Source organism: Hakea prostrata, chromosome 3 (assembly GCF_041222555.1).
Source record: "Hakea prostrata isolate BN-2017 chromosome 3, UWA_Hpros_2, whole genome shotgun sequence".
In the NCBI taxonomy this organism is placed as follows: Eukaryota; Viridiplantae; Streptophyta; class Magnoliopsida; order Proteales; family Proteaceae; genus Hakea; species Hakea prostrata.
In genome coordinates this window covers 19232404-19246949 of record NC_142602.1, presented here as the reverse complement: position 1 = coordinate 19246949, position 14546 = coordinate 19232404, and the positions used below count along the sequence as shown (strand labels likewise).

Below are 14546 nucleotides of genomic sequence, written 5' to 3'. Positions count from 1 at the left end.
ATTTTGTTTATTAGTTTTCTTATCTTTTTTATTTTTCCTTACAAATTTTTGGTATAGAAAGTGAAAGATTGAGATTGAGAGAGGTCGTCACAGAGAGTGGTGATTTAGAGAGAGATTCAAAGAGAGTTTGAGAGGGAGAAGGATATAGAGAGTAACAGACTTTGAGAGAAATTGAAATAGGTCGATGCTTTTATTATAGTAGTATGATAATATATATATATATATATATATATATATATATATATATATATATATATATATATATATATATATATATATATATATATATATATATATTTTTATTTATTTATTTATTTTTTTTGTTTATTTATTTATTTTCTTGGTAAACGTGGCCTGTGGTTGAAAGAAAACTAGGTTTATTTCTGCATGTCAAAATGGCTTCAAAAAGACATTTGATGTTCCAAAATCTGCATTAGGCTATTTCATTTGCTTAATTGCTTTTTCAGTTAAGAAGATATATGAAGCAATTGAGGATATTTCACCGGGTTTTAAAATTTTTGCCATGGCTAAATAAATAAAAGAAGAAAAACCGCAATTTGCAATCAATTTGATCTCTCCTGTATTATTTTTGACTTCCCCTCAGGTATTATTTGTTGGATGAATGAAAACTTGAAAATTTGAAAACTTGAAATGACTGAGTCAAGCTTCAAAATCTCAAATGATTCGGTACTCCTCTCTGACCATGCTATGTTCCCATACAATTGTCTGCTCTCTGACCATACTGTGTTCCCATAGAATTGTCTGTCATTGGTTGTTCTATTGTTCGCATCAATATTCCAATCTATCTCATGTAAAGGGTTGGATGGGGTTCAGATCATTCAAGCTGAATACCAAGCACTTCAAGCCTTCAAATATGATCTTATAGATACTAGTCGGATCTTGCTGAGTTGGAATGACAGTGGTAATGAATCAAGTGCTTCAAAGGACAGGTTATCTCAATCGAGCTCCCCGGGGAAAGATTAGGTGGATGAATCTCTGAGAAGATTGGTCAATTCAACGCACTTAGAAAGTTAAGCCTCCATGATGATAGCATTGCTGGAGCAATTCTTCTTTCCCTCGGATTCCTTCATAATTTTAGTGGGGTGTTTCTCTTCAACAATTAACTATCAGATTCAATACCTTCATCACTTGGTACCTGTCATTTGCTTACGACTCTTGATGTTTCCAAAAATTTTCCCCTATATTAAGTGTTGTATTCAACAACGTTTTTACTGGAATAAAAGATTCACATTTGATCCATAAGAAAATCATATATACCTACTCAAAATTTTGAGATCTCTTCTTTTCAATGAGAATAAAGCCTCATATCAAAAAAAAAATTTCTTGGTAAACCCTAACTTTTAGATTGGTAATGTATGAAACTTAATCCACAAGCGAGCAGGGAGTGTGAGTAGAAAATTTTTAACTTCACTGCTTAACAAGCATTTCATCTTCATAATGTTTTTCTGTCCAACCAGCTTCTACTTTAGCAAATGATGCATTTCATCTGATGAAAGTCATGCAGAAGCTTTAATTGGAAAGCTTGGATGACAGCTTCAATGTAATCAAATTTGGCCTTAACCTCAAAATCAAATGAAGATGAAACAGTGGTTCGGAAACTGACCTCTTGAACTGGTGTGTCATGGTCTCAAGGGTTCACAAACTCAGTAAATCCTGCTCACCAACAGGTAATTGCTAATGATTATTAATCCATGAAACAGACTTAACAGCACTTTGAATCATCTTGTCAATGAAACCAATGGTAAGAGACTCTCTATCTTGGTAGTGAGCCAATTGAAAGATGAGATCTGTACCAAAGTAGTTACAAATCTGCAAGTATTAAATGCAAAGGCTTTACATTAATCAATTTATCTAGGAATGCTATTAGTAGAAGAATTAAAGAAAAAAGCATCACATTGGGAATTGGCCATTGAAATTGCTGAGATGGTTAAAGATGCAATTATGGTTTCTAACCATTCGTATCATTAGCCATTCATTTTGAACTTTTTAGGGAAATATGACTATCCCACCACAAAGGATGTGATTTTCTTCTTTCTGCCCTCTTCAAACTCTTGCTCATTTTTATCTGAAGTATACAAACACACACACCATGACCACAAAGCTAAGAAAACAATGCTGATTTTAAACTAAAAGCAAATTAATGATATTAACAAGTACTAGAAGACATAAATCATGGTTTAAAAAAAAAAAGATCTATAACCAAAGTGAACCAAATGTTAGCCTTTAGCAATTAAATATTCCTGGGAAAAAAACAAGCAATGAAAACAAAACAATGGAATGATTAAAATATTGGGTATGCATTCTGATCACAAGATTAAAAAGCAGGGGTGTCTCATGCATAATCATCTATCCCTAAACTGTAAACAAAGACCAACTGAAGAACCTAATAATCTTCCTGAGAAAAATCTCCAGGAAGTACCATAGGATTTCTAATAGAGGAAATTAATGATCACAAAGGCTTCTCATGTGTGGGCTTGTCCACTTTTCTCACATCTCCATTTCAATTTTCTTCTCCGTCTAAGAATTCGTACTGTCATGATCAGAAAACCCATTTTGATGACTCCATGAACCACAGTTGCAGTACAAAAAATTACAGGGGGGAGAATTTCAGAATTTCCGAACCTTCAAACTCATTTCAAGACAGAGAATAGAATGCAACTCTTTCACTTTCAAGAATTTATGAAGGAATCTCATAGGATACTTTTGTCAAGCAACATGATCTACATGGTACTATAAACAAGCTAAAATGTACATCTGCAATTTCATCCTCCTCCTCTCCTCATCATCATGCACTTCAGATCCTGACATCTCAAGCTCCTCATCACCATCGTCGACCATACTTTCCTGAAACAGACATAAGTGAGGAAGGTCCAGCTAGAATCTAACACACACAGGACAACCGCCAAGATTTTTAACCTGTTTCTTGTTGTACACCAACCTACTCTTTTCATATTCTTACCTTTTTGCAGATTTGGCTTCACAGGTAGCTTTCTCTTGCCAAAGAAAAGAGTATTTGAGTTAAATCACAAAAAAGAAAGAGATTGAGTCATGCTTATTAAGTCTTAATGTAAGGGGGGGAAAATGTGAAACAAAAAAAATCTCACCAATATGCTGTCATTCCATCCTGGCTTGTAATAGCAAAACCCATTCCTTGGTTTTTCCAATCTCAAGATTAAATTTCATTTGAACCAAAATTATTAGTATTGGAATAATAAGGATAAAAAATAATTGTAACAGTAATCCTTTGGATCAAAAGATTTGTTCAACATAGATATCCCCCCCCCCCCCCCCCAAAAAAAAAAAAACTCTAGGTCAACCACATGAACAACATAAGATGAAGCAGAGTATCCAAACTTCCATTGGGCATCAATTCTTAAACAAGAAGATTAAATTGATTCTCCCCATTGAAAAAGGTAAGCTTACCTTCTAATACTGAATTCATCTGAATAATCTTTCAGACCTACTACTTCTAAACCCATTAATTACACCATTACAGAATACTAAAAATAATTTATAATGGACTGGGTGCTGTCCAACTCATTCAGTTCATTCATTCCTCCTTAATCCCTCCCTGTAAGTGGCTTCAACATAATTCCGGTTTTATCTCTTTCAGTTGTTGGAGCACTAGTTGAACTTTTGGCCTTTCATTTGGTGAACTGTCAACACAATTGCGAGCCAATCTTAAGGTGTTGAACAACTCATGACGGGTTATTGATGCATCCCTCATGAGCTCTTGATCAAAGACATTCTCAGTCCAATCCTCCTTAACTATAATTGTCACCCACCGAGGTAAGTCTACACCATCTGGTCGTCTCCCTGTAAGGAGCTCCAACATGATAACCCCAAGACTGTAGATGTCTGTCATTGTATTGGCCATGTTGAGCTCTGAGAGCTCAGGTGCATGATAGCCTTGCACATTGGAATTGGCATCAGTAGTGATAAGCTGAGAGAGGCCATAGTCTGCAATCTTGGAATTGTTGTTATCATCCAGCAATATGTTGCTTGATGTTAGGTTCCCATGCACTATATTCTTCTCTATGTGGAGGTACCTTAAGCCTCTTGTTATATCCTTGGTTATGTTCATCCTAGTTTGCCAATCAATTGGTGTGTCTGGTCTTCGGGCTGTTCAAAAATTTAAAAATGATTAGATAGGGGATTATATAACAACTGTGAACAAGTAGAAAAAATTGTTACTAGTAAAAAGGAGTATACCATGGAAGAATGACGTGAGACTCCTAGGCATGAAGTCAAACACAAGAAGCTTCTCTCCTCTGGATCCCAAGTAATAAGCCCTAAGAGCCAAAAGATTCGGATGTCGAATCTTCCCCAGTCCGGTTACTTCCACTGCAAATTCCCTTTTATTTTTTGCAATCTTCTCCAAGCTAATTACTGTAACTTCACTCCCATCCTCTAATGTCACCTTATACGTAGTCCCATAGGTACATTGCCTTACCCCATCAGTTTTTTTATGTAAATCATCAGATGTGAAAATCAATTGTCCATCAAAGTGAACTAATTCTCCTCTTACTTCACCCCTAGTTCCAGTATCAACTGCACTCCCAATCGTGATAACAGTTTCCCCTCCTACTTCACCCCCAATACCAGTATCAGCTGTACTCATGTTGCCATTAGTGACAGAAGCCCTTTTCCTGACCCAGGAGATACATAAGAATAATAGCAAAACTACTGGGAAGATTGCCATAACTATGATCAATATATCTTTCTTATCTAATTTGGGTCTGGGGTTTCTCATAGTAACTTGTGATGGAGGTAGAGCAGGTGAGGCAGAAGGACAAGGGGTTGAAACATTATATCCACAGAGCTGAAGATTCCCAAAGAAAGAGGTTGAATTGAATTTGTTAGACAAGAGAAAGGGAACAGGACCAGACAGTTCATTATAGGACACATTGAAAGAAATTAGGCTAGTCAGATTAGTAAGAGAAGCTGGAATGCCTCCTGTGAGGCTATTTTGTGATAAATCTAGTATTTTGAGTTCAGAAAGACTTCCGATTTCAATGGGTATGGTTCCATTTATCTGATTATGACTAAGAGAAATTTCTTCTAGTTGAGTCAACTTGCTCAAAGACATCGGTATCGAATTTGAGAAAGAATTATGGTCAAGAGTTAAGTTCTTAAGCTTATTAGATTGACTAATACCTCCCCAATTATCAGGAATAGAACCAGAGAGTTTGTTATATTGGAGAGCCAGTAAAATCAGAGAGGAGGAATTAGAAATAGCAGGAGGTAGGTAACCTGTAAGCAAATTGTTTCTAACATCAAGAATCTTAAGCAAAGGACACGTACCAAGTGATGGAGGTATTGAACCTGATAGTTTATTGTTGAAGAGAAACACCTGTCTAAGATTATGAAGGAATCCGAGAGAAATAGGAATTACTCCACCAATGTTGTTATCATGAAGGCTTAACCTTGCAAGTGCTTTGAATTGACCAATATTCTCAGTGATTTGTCCACCCAATCCTTTTCCTGGAAGTTGGATCGATATAACATGTCCTCTGAAGCACTTGATTCCTATCCACCCTCCTGAACAAGGATCACCATTACTGTCATTCCAGCTCTGCAAGATTCCACCATGATCAATAAGATTATCTTTGAAGACTTGAAGTGCTAGGTATTCAGCTTGAGTGATCCGAAACCCGTCCCATACTTCGTCATGTAAGATAGCTTGGAAGATTGATGCTAACAATAGAACAACCAACAAGAAGTTGTTATAACATGATCTACTCATCTTCTTCTTCTTGTGTTCTTCTTTCTTACCAAAAAATCTACGATAAACTTGGTTACTTTGGGAAGCACAATCTGAAAATTATAGAAGAGGAACAGAGTTAAAGACAGAATAGAAAACTAGAGAGATGCGGATTGAATGTTGAATTCATGGAAGGAAAGAGTACCTAACAGGTGTTTTGCTTAAACACAGCTTGGAGCAACGTGTGGTGAGAGATGAAACCACATCATTCTGCAAAATCTCAAGTGTCCGAAAAAATGCACTAACTAGCCGTTTTTTAAAATACCTGAACAGAATTCAAAATTTTAAAAATTCAAAAATTCAAAATAATACAGAAGAGATCAAATTGATTGCAAACGGTAACTCTTTCTACTAAAAATAAAAAAAATTAAAACCTACTTGCAAAAAAAAGAAGAACAAAAAATACTTAACGCTAACAACCAATCACTTAAAACTTGTTCACGGAAGCATTGAGATTAATCTAACAAGAAAGCAAGCTTAAGAAGCTCATGGCAGAAATTTTAAAACCCAGTGAGATATCTTCAATTGCTTTATATATCTTCTTAACAGAAAAAACAATTAAGCAAATGGAATAACCTGTCGTGCAGATTTTGTTTGGATCTGTGAATTGCAGTGATCCATCATGGTTTTCATCATCCGGAGAGTAAGGGAAGACCAAAGTTTTCTAAGTTGCGACATGGGTTTCGTCCAAAGACTTTCCTTAATTGGGCTGGTGATCAGGGATTAGCAGAGGTTTTATTACCTGAGAAGTGAGTCCAAGAGCGGTAGATTACACGCAGATGATCAGGTTCAATCCAGGACTTACCTTGGGGATTGTTACTTTCTTCCTTTAGAATGCTCATCTCGAAATCACCATGAGGAAATCGTCTCTGAAAGTGCATAATCAAGAGATGGAAGAGAGCTGAAAAAACTCGTCCCACCTGTTGTTGATGCTATGTTGGATTTTGTTTTAAAAAATATATAATATAATATAATATACTATTTAGATAAGTTTCAAAATCATTAAAACTCTATCTCCCTAGTTTTGTTTTAGGACTCTTGTTTCTATAGGACTCTTCTGGATGTATATTAGGTGATTTAAATTACCATATGCGTTTAGTCCCACATCGGATGGAGCTAATGATTATATGAATATATAATCATATATAGCTACCTAAGTGGGGTGTATGCTGGTAGAGAGCTATGTGTGGATACGCGCATGCAACGGGCTGGACCAAGTCGGGCGTGGTTGCAGTAGTGGTCCGTAGACCCTAGACCCTAGTCTGACCAAGCCATGGGGCACTGTAATATTATATAAATAATATTAAGTTGTCTATGATGGGACTTGAGTCGTGGGTCGTGGGTCGTGGATCTAGAAAACCCGGTTTTGGGTTTTGCAGTAGGGAGGTGACTGATCATACAGCCACAACTCTCTGCAGGTAACCTTACTTATGTACATATGCAGCCCTCTGAAGGTGTCCATACGAGTCAGTAAATAGAAGTTAAGCTCTGAACAAGAATCTATTCCGTTTTTTTTTGTGAAAAACAGAATTTCGAAAATCTAGTGTTAGAAAATTCCTTCTTTTGTTCTCTTCATTCGGTACTGTGTGTTACCTTCGGATCTCCTTTGCAAGTAGACTCCGTTGGAGTGCTGCCTTCGGATCTAAGAGTTGTTGTATCTTGGAGGTAAGAACGTCAAGGTCAAACCCAACTCAAGCATAAAGGGGGCATTCAAATACCTTAAGGAAAAGCAGTGAAAGTTCGTGTTTTTTCCTTTCGCTCATTCTACTATATTCGGTAAGTGATTCTGACATAAAGAATATTTTAGGGATAATTACTATTGCCCCCTTGTACTTTGATTTTATTTCTACTTTATCCCCTGTACTTTTTAAAATTACTATTCCAACCTTTAACTTTGTCTACAATTACTAATGCCCCCTACCGTTAAGCTCCGTTAGTTTACTGATGATGTGGCATCTATATATTTTTTCAAAATCCCAAAAATAGCCATGCAATTATCTTTTTACTAATTGCTCTTTTTTCAAGTTATAATACTACTCTTAATAAGAAAAAATTAACTTTAATTTCACTTTTTTTAAAAAGAAACCACCAAATAAAGGAAATATGTGATTTTTTTTCTCTAAAAATAAATTACCAAATAAAGGAAAGATGTAATTAAATAAAACTTAAAATGTTAAGAAATATCAAATTTAATTCAAAGCTGCAAATTGAAAATCACCTAATATATGCTGACCATTATGTATGTTAACAAATTTTCTATCAATTAGATCTTATATGCTAATTTGTTTGTAAAACTTCCATAATGGTGATTATGAAAAATTTAAGTGGAATGTGAAAGTTTCAACAATCATAAGTATGTGGTCCCACCAAATCCAAAACTAATTCTAAAATATAAGATTTTAAAGATATAATTGACATGCAATATAGTTTCTACAAATGAGGGTAATGCCATATTTTTGACTTCTTAATTATAAGGGCAAAATAGACATTTCATATTTGATGTTAACAAAACTTAACACCGTTAGAAGTGAGGGGGCAATAGTAATTTCACAAAGAATGGGGTTTGATTAGTAATAAAACCAAAGTATAAGGGGGCAATAGTAATTATCCCAATATTTTATATATTTGTTTCTTCTTGATTCTGTAATTGGTCTGTCTGTACTGTGCCTCTGGTCTATTATTCTAACATGCTAGTGCTGGCCAGCTCGTGTGTGGCCCGCTAGCCTGGAACCGTTTGGCCCAAAACCAGCTAAACCTGAACAACCTGTTAAACCCGTTATAAATAAACAAGGTTTAAAGTGTCGGATTCACAGTATCATATTCGTTAGGTGATTTTAAGAGACATATCGTCCTGTATCGAGTATTGTATCACTCTGGCTAATGTATTTTAATGTAATTCAATGGAGAGACGTATTGAGATGTATCATATCTGTTGGGTCAAATATGGATAAGTATCGGCTAGTATCGTATGGTATAGTGGGATACTTTAAACCTTGTAAATAAATAAAATAAAATAAATTTAAATGTAAAAGACAAGCAAACGCCTAAGTATCCATTTGTTTTCCTTAATTGTTTTGCTTTGGAATATGCAAACAACAAGCCTGTCAAATCCTTGTCATTTGAAAGATGGGCTTAGTAAATATTTAGTAAATGTTTATCATTTGAAAATCTTTTAATGTTTTATTTTGATCCATTTTTACAAGTGTCAAGAAGGGGGAGGAGAATAAACAAAGACAACCCACTAAAATTCATCAAGATGCCAGCTTTCTTTTGTATATTAGTTCTATAATTTTTACTTCTTTGTAGAAAAAAGATTTTGATTTTGAACACCCAACACAAGAGACTTGGAGAGAACTTAATGCTTATATGTGTCCACATGCTCTTGATAAATTCCACACATCAACAAGGTACTCAAAACATACCACTAGTAAACCCGAACCCAAACTGTTAGTAAACCCAATTTTGAACCGTTAGCCCAAACTGCATCTGCTCAAAACCATTATTTTCTGAATGGGTTATGTTTGGACTGATTGTTTTTTAGCCTGAAACCTTTAGGCACAACCTGAAACCGGCCCAACCCGAGTTGTTGACACCCCTAGGCAAGAATGAACTTAGATTAGAGAATATAGGGTTAGGCTACGCTTGGGATTGCAAAAGCCCGGCCCTGTTGCAACCCTACATGCAAACAAGTTGCCAATCTAAAATGGCATAAGAGACTTGTTGCAAGATTTATTCATTTACTTGTTACTTGACCCGATATTTCATATAATTTTAATGTGATTAACCAATTTTTATGCAGTTAATAATGAATTACTGCCAACGCAGAGTTGCTCTAGCAGTAAGATCCACACCTAGTGAAGAGATTGGATTCAACTATCACCAAGGTGTCTCCCCTGAGGATGTAGTCAATGCGCAAACTGACCTGGATGAACCTTAGTTTCCAAAAATAATGAATTACTAGCATTTAAATGGATCTTGCTGTTCGTAAATTCAATGAAGTTGCAAGTTACTTAGAACTCTGGTCATGCACTTAGCCAGAGATTTGATATTCTTTCCAAATCCTCCTGACAAGCTAGGAACCATTCTAATCTTTCTTTCTTTTTTGTTAACAAAACCATTTTAATCTCGAGTGTAGCATCGACAAATGTTCCCCCCACCCCTTAATAAGACTTCCATTTTCATCCAAATATATTTTCAAATAGAGAGAAGAGAAAAGACTCATAGGAATGTTCACTCCCCGAGTTCATCCAATCTTGTTGATCAATAATTACCAGGTTTGAAGTCACTCCAGTTCCTTTTAATTTCACTCGCAACTAATAAAATGTAGCAAAGATTGAGAAATCTTAAAAGAGAAACAACATTAATAAACAAGCTTACAAACAAGCAACCATTAATAGCAATTAGCAGAACAACCAAAAGCCTAAATCTTCCCTTGGAGGAACTTTCCAAATGAGTGCTCAATGGGTTAATAAGATTCACCCATGTATAATATTTTAATTTAACAACATTCATTAAATCAATTCTTAACCCTAAAATTACAATTTTACACATGACTGAATTCTATAACTCATTTAAGAGAGACCCTCCTAGGGAAGTATACAAACTTCCTGATTCGTTTTGCTATTAATAATCGCACATGTGTAAGCTTTTCTATTGAATTTTTTTGGGTCCGTTCCTTTACTCCTCTGTTAGAACTTTCATCTACTAGGGAATACATCGGAGAGATTGAACACAATCCAACATCAAGTCAACTTTCACCCTTTCATGGATTCATCAATTTCGGAAACTGCTCCATAGTCTAATCCAATTCTGCATCCTCAGTCTCATCTTCATTATTCTTAGTTTCCAAAATTTTCTGCTGCATAAAGCAACATATGACCATGTCCATTTGAAACTTCAATGCCATCAGATAGCTTCACCAAAGAGAAACATTTTCCTGATCCCCCCAAAAATAGAGAACTTGCTACAGATCTGGCAGTGTTTCACCAATTTACATAACCTTGGGAGGATATATCTTCTTCAATGATCCCCAAATCCTATGGGCAGGCACAGTAACCTTATCATCCCCAGATCCTAGGGGCAGGCACAGTAACCTTATCATCCCCCCCCCCCAGATCATATGGATAGTCACATTAACCTTACCTTCTTAGAATATCTTGGATACATCTCTTGTGTCACAAGGTGACTTTGAAATCTCCATGTCAATAGCATATTCCAAGAGACCAGGCCCAAAAGGAAGAAGTTACAAAATAAATCATTCAAGTGAGAAACAATCAGAGCCAAATGCACATCCAGGTCTCTTTTGTTCATTCATCAATCCTTTCAAAATAAAGGTCTGCCCCTTTGGGATGCCAAAAAGTCTGCTGCAATCAACAATATATCATTGTCTCTTCCAGCTATTACTGATAGTTTTTACTTGTAATGATTCACATATCTCACAAAAAACAACACAGTATTAGGAAAGTTGAGAATTCGCATAATTTCTTTAGACTCAGTGATGCTCCCATCGGCTTTGAGAAACATCTCCACCGGAGACAAGATGTAACTGCTACTCTATCCATATCTATGAACAAAATAGGTGTTTTTCTGCTGAGCAAGCACTGGGACTTGAAAACTTAGGAATCCATGCTAAGGTTGGATACCCAAATATGTAATCTGAGAACACAAATGTGAAACTCAGACATAGGCAGGCTCAATGATCAAATACGTAATCAGGACTTAGTTAAGGACACAGGTGGGGATTTAATCAATGAAAAGGAACATATGTGATTTTCTTTAAATCAAAAAGAGAGAAGGAAAAAAAGAATAAGCCAAGTTGTCTGGGAGCAAAAGAATCAACAGAGGATAGACAAGACAATAAATCAACTTTGGGAAACCAACCCAGCATGTATTGCTCAGCAAACCGAATTTATAGATAGTCTCAGACTCTTTACTCAAATCATGTATATTACATATACAGTTCTTAAAACTAAGGACATTATAATGAACACCAAACACCTTCCCACGCTCACACTAGGAAAGAAAGGTTCAAGCCCATTATAATTGCAGGAACATCTGATTCATGTACCTATGAGATATTAAAGTGCTTTTTTAAGCAACATCACCAGTCATAACCCGAAGTACAAAATAATAATCAAAGGAGAAAGTTTCAGAAATCAGAGAAGCAAAAGAATTAAACCACACTTTTCCTACGCAGAAATAGACCAGAAACAAATTCTTCGACATCTGGGAGACAAGGAACCATGGCTAGAGGAATGATCTCAACATTCAATTACGAAATAACTTCAACCATATATAAGAGAATAAAGATCCTAACAACCCAAGATAGAACACCACGGTCCAAAGTTCTTTTCATTTTCTTTATAAGAGTGTAGTGGGGCAGTCTTAATTCTTTAAGTCAAAATGTTAAGAAAACTGCCCATTCACTGCATTCCATCGAACAAAAATTTGAGAACGACATAGATGATGGTCCACAACTTTCATTAGACGAGAACGATGAATCGTGAATAAAACAGAGAAAACCAAATTAAAGATTCAAATTCAGAAATTATACAAGTTTCTATCTGATGTAAATAGAAAACCAGAACAGATCTACAAATGTGGATCCAAATCCAGTCTATATAGAGAGAGACTACAGAAAAGACGGGGGACCCAAAAAAAAAAAACAGACTAACGCAAGAATTGCGATCTTTCTTTCTACAAAATTAATCAAGGCTAACCTCGTCATCGTCATTGTCACCGTCATTGCCACCCCAGATGAGATGCTCATACACGTGAGGCAACAGCAGGTGCTGCGGCAGCGGCGGCAGATGATGCGGCACCTCCTAAAAATGAGAGGAATCCAACGTTAACAGGTTCTTGTTCATCGAGGAACAGATCTTCTGGAACCCTAAATGCACCGTGGGTACAAACAATCCCTAATCCGACCATAAGAGCAGAGATGAGAACCGAGCCAACGCTGGTGAGAAAGACGACGACAATCGTAAGTACGACAAGCACACCAAGAGTCTCCCGATCTGAAAAAGTCCGGCCATAAATCACCAGAGGGGAATCAGAGGGGCGGAAGAGGTAGAGAAAGAGCCAGGAACCGAGAAGGCAAAGGAGGACAAAGAGTGAAAAGGGGTGAGAAAGCAAAGAGAGGGCAAGAACAGAGGCCAAGAGGGTCAAGTAGTTAACCCTAAAATAAGAATAGTTTTTGCGAACACGAGATGCGGCTTCAGTAAGAGAATCGGGGCGAGCAAAGGAGTTACGATCCAGAAGCTCCAGCCATGGACGGCGTTGTGAGAAACCTAGCCGGACGTATTCTGAGAAGCGGCTGAGGAAGGCACGGAACGCCGGAGTTCCAATGGCAGGTTGAGATTGCCCGCCCAAAGGCACGTTCACGTTCGAATGGGGACTCGAAATCGGCAGAGGAGGAGACGACATTGCGTTCGATCGGTTGATTCGATTGGATTCGAATCCAAATTTACCGGAGATAATATAGATTTAGGCAGATGAAATCGAGCAGCTTTGGCTGAAATTAGCAGGTGATTATGAGGAGATTTCTGAGTTCTGTACAGCGTAGGAAAGAAATCCAGAGATTTCCTGTAAACAAGAATATAGCAGCGAGACCAATGGGAGACGAGCCTTTTAATGCAATAAGACCACTGGTGGGCGGTGGCTCTTTTATATATAGGGCTTTTTTTTTTTTTTGGTTAAAATATTTATAGGGCTTTTAATGTATGAGGGAGGGTGCTTTAATTAAAGCGAATTTAGGGCTGATATCAACTCAGGTAACATGGTTTCCAAATTGAGAATAATGGGGTCGATTTGGTATTAAAATTGGTGCTGCTGATCTGGCTAATTCTTCAAATTGGTGTTGCTGATCTGGCGATTTCTTAAGCATATGCCTAAGAAAAAACTATGTTCAATATCACATGATCCACCTCTGAGTAGGGGTGTAAACAGATCGGATAGTGGTAATACCATATCCGTATCTTATTATATTCAGTAAGGATGTCAATACGCTACCGAAACCGTTTAACCATATCGTACCTTTTAAAACCGCACATCACCGTACCGAATCAAATTCGGTACGGTATGTATCGAAACCATTTTGAAATTGATGTACCGTGAATCGTTTTCAGCAAATTCGGTCATGTATGCCGAATTACCAAATACCGTTTTTCATACCATTTTTAAGGTTAGTTTTGTAATTTTAATTTAACTTTTAAACCCTAATTGGTGAATAACCAAGGTGTATTTCTATTGTTTGTTTCCCCACCAAACAGGTTGCCTACATAACCATTAACCTCCCAGCAACAAGAGCCAAGAAAGCATAGCGTTTCATTTGTATTTGCAATTTTCCAAGCATTTCAAGTATGAAATTTATATGGGTGTTTTCGTTATATTGGAAGTCTAAAAAATGTTGTCTTGTATAGGAGAGAACAAACAAACATGTATGCAAGTTTGAATTCTAGAATAGATAATGTTGTCTCCATTTTTTGTCTCATCCATGTCCTTCAAACTGTCTTAAGGGTATGTTTCCCCTGTTGTTATTTGGCTTAATCAATCTCTTCTCTTTCTCATCTATAATTCTTACTTGTGTTATTCTCATGTGCTCTCAACTGGGTGAACAGGTCGTGTTTGAGTATTCCAATGAGAGGCCAATTATCTTCTCAAGCTTCCAACCCGATGCAGCAATGTTCATTAGCAAAGTGATATGATTTTATACCGAATTCATACCGTACCATATACCAAACCGTTCCATTTTTGTCATACT

At 36.5% G+C, this 14546-nt stretch overlaps 2 pseudogenes; both read right to left on the bottom strand.

Annotated features, from left to right (window-relative positions):
• Nucleotides 1-3604: 3604 nt before the first annotated feature.
• On the bottom strand, nucleotides 3605-6666 carry LOC149021402 (putative leucine-rich repeat receptor-like protein kinase IMK3 pseudogene; annotated as a pseudogene).
• Nucleotides 6667-12301: 5635 nt separating this feature from the next.
• On the bottom strand, nucleotides 12302-13465 carry LOC149021401 (PRA1 family protein B3 pseudogene; annotated as a pseudogene).
• Between the last annotated feature and the right edge of the window lie 1081 nt (nucleotides 13466-14546).